Here is a 7,076-nt window from a genome sequence, read left to right on the forward strand (position 1 = left end):
TTTACCTCATCTTTCCTTCCTGATTTCTTGATAACCCCATATCAAAGCTCTTCCTCTCCACTCAGTGCTGCATTCACACACCTTCAGAGCAGAGGTTGAATCCTTTGAGGATTCCATTAGTGGTCAGGTGAGAGGACTGGGCTCTGAGCAGTGGAAAAAGTTTTAATTCAGAAGTTACCTGCTCGTGAAATAAAGTGGGGAAAAAGCGTAGGGATAATCCCCATTTTTCCCATTTATTTTCAGATTATTGGTCAATGCAAAGGGTAGATTCTCAGATGCCTTTTTTGCACACAAGTGACTTGTTAAAAACAGGAGGAAGTAGCAAGGATGGGGAGAATAATACATGAAGTATAATATGGGGAAAAGGAAGGAGGAGTAGGATGGGATGAAATATAATATGAGGGAAATGAAGGACGAGTGGGATGGCAGAAAGAGGGAGCAGAACCCAAGGTAGGAAGAGGAACTGGTCTGGTCCTAATTTCCTGGGGAAATTTCCAAAGCAAAAGTAGTTGGAATTACAATGAATGCCTATTTTATCCATAGTGTGCTGGAACACTGGAAAGGGAGTTTGAAGTTCCTGTAGAAAGAACCTCAAAGACTCCTTTTCAGAGCAAAGGACTTCACTGACTCACCAGGGACGGTCATGGTCAACCCCCTGGGGAGGGTGAAGTGTTTCAGTCCCAAGGCTGGGTCCAACACCCAGAAAAACAGAGCTGAGGGCTCCTGCACAGGTTCCCTCCCTGAAAAAAAAAGCGATGTTTTGGTGAAGTGAGGCAGCAGGTGAGGTAGAACAGTTGTCTTTCTCACTTTGGACTCCTTTATGCTGTGTTATCCTGTGACAAACGTGGCTGGGGAGCTGAGAGGAGCTGAGCTGAACTTTATCCTGCTCCCGAATGCAGGAGAGTGAGTGACACCCCAAAGTCTCACGTGCACCTCTGGGGTAGAACCGGGGGGGGGGGACACAACCTCTCTCCTCATGCCTGTGGGGTGTGCATCTCCCTCTCCCACTCCTCCCGAGGTGCTTTTCGGAGCTGCTGCTGTGGCAGGTGAGTCAGTGTGACAGCTCAGACACGGGGCAGCCCCCTCAGCTGCCGAAATGCCAGCCAATCTCCCGGCAGGCTCAGAGCCCACTATTACAAACGCGTTCTTTTCTCCCTCCCCTCTCCTTCAGCTGGCGATGGTGAGTCAGTAATCAAGGTTCCTTTGTCGTGGGGTGGGGTGTGGGGGAGCTGCTGGTGGGACCGGTGGGCACAAGGGATGTGGGGCAGGTTTGGCTGCATCCTCCTGTGGGTCTTTCATTCTGCTCCTTCCTTGGCTGAGAAAGCCCCACCAGCTGCAGCAAAGGACAAGATGGGTAAAGAAAACAGGGGAGGGAAACATCCCCACTCTGAATTTTAACATTCTCTGTTCTGATTCACAGGGGTCTTAAACAGAGACCAAGATCCTGCCCCTGCTAATGACAGTTGTTCAGCAAAAGCCAGTGGGGGTTAAAAGGGAATTTAAAAATCCCAGCAGCTGTAAATACCAAAGTCCTGGGAGCACGTGGAGGAGTTGGTGGGCAACAAGAATAACGTCAGCCCCTTTGTTTGGAGCCTCTTTGCTGAGGTGGGCTGGGCTGCACGCTGTGGAAAACATGACAGCAACAGGGAAAGGAGGGAAGGGAGGAGGGGAGGGAAGGGGAGGACAAGGCAGGGGGTGCAGGGGGGGCTGAATTCTTGCTGCTGGCTTGGGAAAGGGAAACAGAGCCCTGAGAAGAGAGAGACAGGAGGACTGCCAAGGGGAAGGGAAAAGCCTGAAGTGAGTTGGGGGATGACATGAAGCAGAAAATCAACCAGTTCCTTCTGTGTGATCCCTCAGACACCTGTAAACAAGCTTTTCCATAGGACAGCACAACTGCAGTGGTGTGTTGGAGTAAAGGACAGTGCAGCCCTGAGCAGCCAAACAGATGTCAAGGGGAGGGCAAAAGCAGAGTAAATGCACTGGAATACATCCCTGGGTTATCCCACACCTGGCAGTGCTCAGGCACCTTCTGAACAAGAGCTGGTGTGGTGGTACCAGGCAGCACCACGTGGATTTTTCTCCTGTGAATATACCCAAATGCTTCTTAAATCCAGGCAAGTACCAGCAGCATCATCCAGCACAGAGTTCAACAACTTAGCACAAGCTGCATGTTGTAGCCCCTCCTGGTGTTTGTGGTGGTCTCCTTGTATTAGAAGAGAGATTAAATGATCATCCCCTTTTCCAGCATCTTTTGGCCCCTCCTGATTTTGTAACCTGCTCATGTTTCCCCTCAGTCATCATTTTTCCAAGCCAACCTTTAACATTGTGATCTCCCCTACACTGCAGGACACCTCATGACAACTGAAACACCAGTGGTGTTCATCATGGCCTTGAGGGTTTTGTAGTGCCCACAGGGTGGGCGAGCTGGCAGAGACCTTCCTTGTGTGCCAAATTCAGCACAAGGATAATCTCCCCACAGGAATCCACATGGGAAAACTGCAGAGAGGGAGTTGTGTGACAGGATGCAGTCAGAGAAGGTGTGGTACGAAACACCACTGGTCCCGAGACCACATTAGTGCTCCTTCTTCTATTCCAGCTCTGCCTTCAAGCACTCCTTCCCACGGTTTTCCCTGTGTGCATGCCCATGGCTTTGTGTTAAAATCCATGTTTTTAGGAAAAAGGAGAGCAGTAATTGTTCAGAGCTTTCAGGAAACTGTCAGCTTGTGCCTTCACATCTGGCTGAAGTTGCTCCTGCCCTGCAGCTGCCAAGGACATGTTGTTCTTCCCATGGGTGTGAGCGGAGGTGGGATCACCCTGTCCTTCTCCCTCTTCTCTTTGAAAATTGGTGGGTTTTCTGCTGGATCAGTGAGTGAAGCAGTCACTGTGTGAACACACTTCCCAGAGCTGACATGGGGGAGGCTCAGTGAACACACCACCAAGGGCACTGGAGCCAGTGGGACTGTCCCTGTTGGTGGGAACACAAAACCAGTCTCTGATTTCCTCAAGCTGGCAACAATCTGCACCTTCCATTGGTGAGTGATGGAGGGATGCTGAAATGCTGGAGGAAGGTATTGCAAGACCAAACCTTTTGCTCAGCGAAATCCCCTGGATTTGTCTCTCTTGATTGACCCAGAGCACGATCAAAGCTTTCCTTTCAGTTGTGAGCCTTCATAATACCTTTCTGGTTCTACCTCTCAGATGTGGGCTCCTTATTATCTACTAAAAGCTGACATGCAACAGCCACTCTTTTGGATGGGAACACTGAGCCTCCTCCAACTCTGTGTGTTCATCGAGAGTTATCTGAAATAAGTCAAAGAATTCAGAATTTATTGGGGAGAGAAAGAGGTCAAAATAACTTCAGTCTTGCCAGTTTGAGATGGATTTTCCTGGCAAAGTGAGTCTGAAAATGTTAAGTGTTCAAGGCCAGGTTGGATGAGGCCCTGAGCAACCTGGTCTAGTGGGAGGTGTCACTGCCCATGGCAGGGGGTTGGAATTGGATGATCTTTAAGGTCCCTTCCAACCCAAACCGTTCTGTGATTCCATGATGTTGATAGTGAGAAGGGGATATGGGTAGAGAAGAGAATAGTGGAGCTGCTGTAAAGGACAGCAAGGACTACCCAGGACAGCGACCACAAGGAGGAGTTCAGAAAGAAGAAGGGAAATAAAATGGTATTGTTTTTGCTGGCTGGTGTGGAATAAAAGGAGGATTTGAGGACTGCAGGAGATTTAGTGAGAAGGGATGAGGAATAGCACACCCTCCATAATAAAACTCTTTGCTGGATGCTAAGAGGTCTTTGACTCTATTCTAGGGGGAAAATTACACTTCAAGATTTTCTAACACTGAAAAGAGTATTTTTATTGCAGTATATTTTTAGTTAATTGTCTATTGATTTGCTTTTCATTCTCGAGAAAAAATGAAGGCACAATTGATAGTTTGCTTACTTTACTAACTTCTGCAACTGCTAAATTGTCCAAAGCAAGAGGAAGGCCCTGATGGAACATTCTCTGTGTATAGATATGAAGAAGAGGCGGGGTTTTTGTTCATCCTCTATAAAATTATTCTAACATATAGCTCACCTAACCTCACTTGTTGATGACAACAGACCAGTGCACACTTATGCTGAATAATATCGCGTTCCAGTGATTACCAGTGACACCAGGACAATAGTGGGATCAGATGTTGAGTGGCACAGCTCAGGGGTGGACCTGGCATTGATTTCTTTTCAGTTTGTTCCTTCAATTAATTGTGTCTTTATAGACCTACTATGTACTTTTTCTCTACTCTTTCATCTCAGATGCACCCACCTGAGTTACTTTCTCTGTTATTTCAGTGTCATTTTCTGTGTGTCACTAAAATGTAGCGATGATCATGCTCTGGAAATCGATATTTGTCTTGGGAGCAGGACTGGGTGAACACACCCTACTCCCCAGATTCCCTGAGGCTCACAGACAGGTTTTAGGCCCTCTTTCAAGACAGAGAAACTATTAAACTTCCAGGGTGTTTGTTGCTGTTTTCCTCATTTACATAATTAAGCAAAATGTGCTTTGTGCCACTTGAAAATACTTAGTCAGAGATAATTCCTTCCCAAGCAACCTGCCATCTGAGGAGACAAGATGAACACACACAGAGGCAAGGATGGGATGATTATTATCCTTTTAGTGATGAGGATTTGTGGATTTTGGTAGAAAAGGTCAGGATCTTTCAAGGGTGACTCAGCCCAGCTTAAATCTGAGTCACTTCTCATGCCCATCTCTCTCTCTGGAACACAGAAGAAGCCAAAGACGAGGTGGTTCCTCCCATAGACATCTCCAGATGTATCTTCAAAGACTGGATCCTTAATATTTGTGTGCAACTCCGTTACATAAGATGAAAACAGGTCTGAAATATCCTCCAGGCACCTCTGTGTGTCTTTGGACACTTGAACACTTTCAAAGCTCTGTCTTGAACCACCTCCCAAGAGGAGCAGGGAGACATCTCAAAAGATGGTGACAAGAGACTGTGTGTTGGGAGCCAATGTGGAATTCTGATTTTGTGCATAATTTTTACCCATTGAACAGTTAAAAATGTTCAATATTATTCCTTTTTTTTTTCCCCTTCTTTGGCTGGAATCATCATTTGCGTGTGCTCATCCACATAACACCCTCAACAGAGCCACTGAGCTTTTTTTAGAGATCAATAAAACCTAAAAGGTGGAACAACTGTGAGTTTCTCAAGCCCTTTACAAAAGGTTTGCCCAGGACTGGGGTTGCTGACCCCTTTGGGCTGATTGTTAAGAGAATAAAAGTCCAGGCAAAGATAAAGGAAAGTGAGTCTGGGAGAGAAGAGGGGATTTTGGAACTTCTAATGCAAGAAAATGCTACAAATGTTCAAGTCACTGGAAAGGTCAGAGCTACAAGTGGCATAAACACAGGGGTAAGTCAGGCTGGCAAGGAGCAAGGGCATAAATTGATGTATTTTTGTACAGGGAAGAGAATGAAAGGATTGGGAAAATACTTGGCAAAGCAGCTGATGGGCGGATCCAGAGCTGTATAATAAAGACTCTGTGTGTGTGTGAATATTTAAGGCTTCAGTTCCTGATGTACATGGATAGTCTAATCCAGGCACTGATTTAGTGAGGGGAGAAAAGGGTGTTCCTGGGAGCCTTGATGTGTTTAGCAAAGTTGGGAACCAACATAATTTACAACCAGAGGATCACAGAATGGTTTAGGTTTGAAGGGACCTTAATGGCCGTCTCATTCCAACCCCACTGCCATGGGCAGGGACAACCTTCCACTAGAACAGGTTGCTCCAAGCCCCATCCAACTCAAAACCCCAGCCTTGTGTCCCTGCAATGAGGACTGTGACTGCCCCTTTGCTCATCAGAGTGCTGCTGAACTATTTCCAGCTGCATTTTAGGAGCCTTTTCCCTTCTGTTCCTTTCCCTTGTTGGCAGAGGAATGGTCTGCACTCAGATAAGTCACCTACTCCTGTGGAGTAGCTCTGGAATTCCGTGTGTGCCTGTGGCCAGAAGGTGCTGTGTGAAAATTGGAGCCATCATTACCTAAATAACATTTGGTATCATAATAGTAAAATCTGATTTGAGTCAGCTCCCATAAACCCGCCCAGAAAATTGCACTGACCCCATCCGTCCTCACCACGTTGCTGTGCAGAAGAACTTGGTAGTGCACACCCGTAGTTCCTGGTGCTGAGGAGAAACAAAGGTCATAACTCCAGACACCCAGACCATGAGTCCTTACACATCATTAAAGGGATGGGAGTGGAGATAATAGACTTACCACAGGGGCAGATGGCAAGAATGTGGCAACCAGAACAGGCGATTTGATGTTGTGCAGAAAAGCAACTTTGATTAGTTGACTTCAACTCATCATTCAGTTCCAGACCTCAGCAGAACAGGCACCATTCCTTGCCAAATTAAAAAAAAAAATTCTTATGTGAATGGGAGGGAAATGAGGGTGAACTTCAGGACCTCCAGCAAAGCTGAGATGAATTTCAGGCAGTGGATCAGACTCTGTGTTATTTTGCCTGAAATATTTCTGCTTCCACAGTGCAGAGCAGAGCTCTTTGGAATGGAGCACAGCCTGCCTTGGGCATTGCTTGAGCAGGAAATTCAGATCACACTCTTTTGAAAAATGTAGACCTTGGTCAGAATTGCAAATGTCAGATCTGGAGCTGAATTCCTTTAAAATCTCAGGTGCCCAAATTTGGGATCCTTGTTTTGCTCCCTTTTACAGAACACGTAAGGCTGAAGCTTCTCCCTCCTTCTGACTCAATGCATACATGGAAATTTTTTAATTTTTAGGGTTTTGTAAAAAAATTGTGTCCTACCCAGAGGCTTAATCATAATTTTTACACACTTGACAATGTCTAAGCATTTTAAAGCTTCGGTTTCTTTTTTTTTATTATTATTTTTGTGCATGTTGGTAAAAGTAATAGTTTCAAATCTACTTTGAAATAGGCTCATTTGAAAGTGATAAACATGATGGCTTTTGGAAGGATGTAAGGCAAATATATGTTCTCATAATCCCCTAATAAGTGTCTCTGTATGGAACATTTCGGGGAATACTCTTCATACGCT

Source organism: Pipra filicauda, unplaced genomic scaffold (assembly GCF_003945595.2).
Source record: "Pipra filicauda isolate LSUMZ 115617 unplaced genomic scaffold, ASM394559v2 scaffold481_size456399_pilon, whole genome shotgun sequence".
NCBI classification, from domain to species: Eukaryota; Metazoa; Chordata; class Aves; order Passeriformes; family Pipridae; genus Pipra; species Pipra filicauda.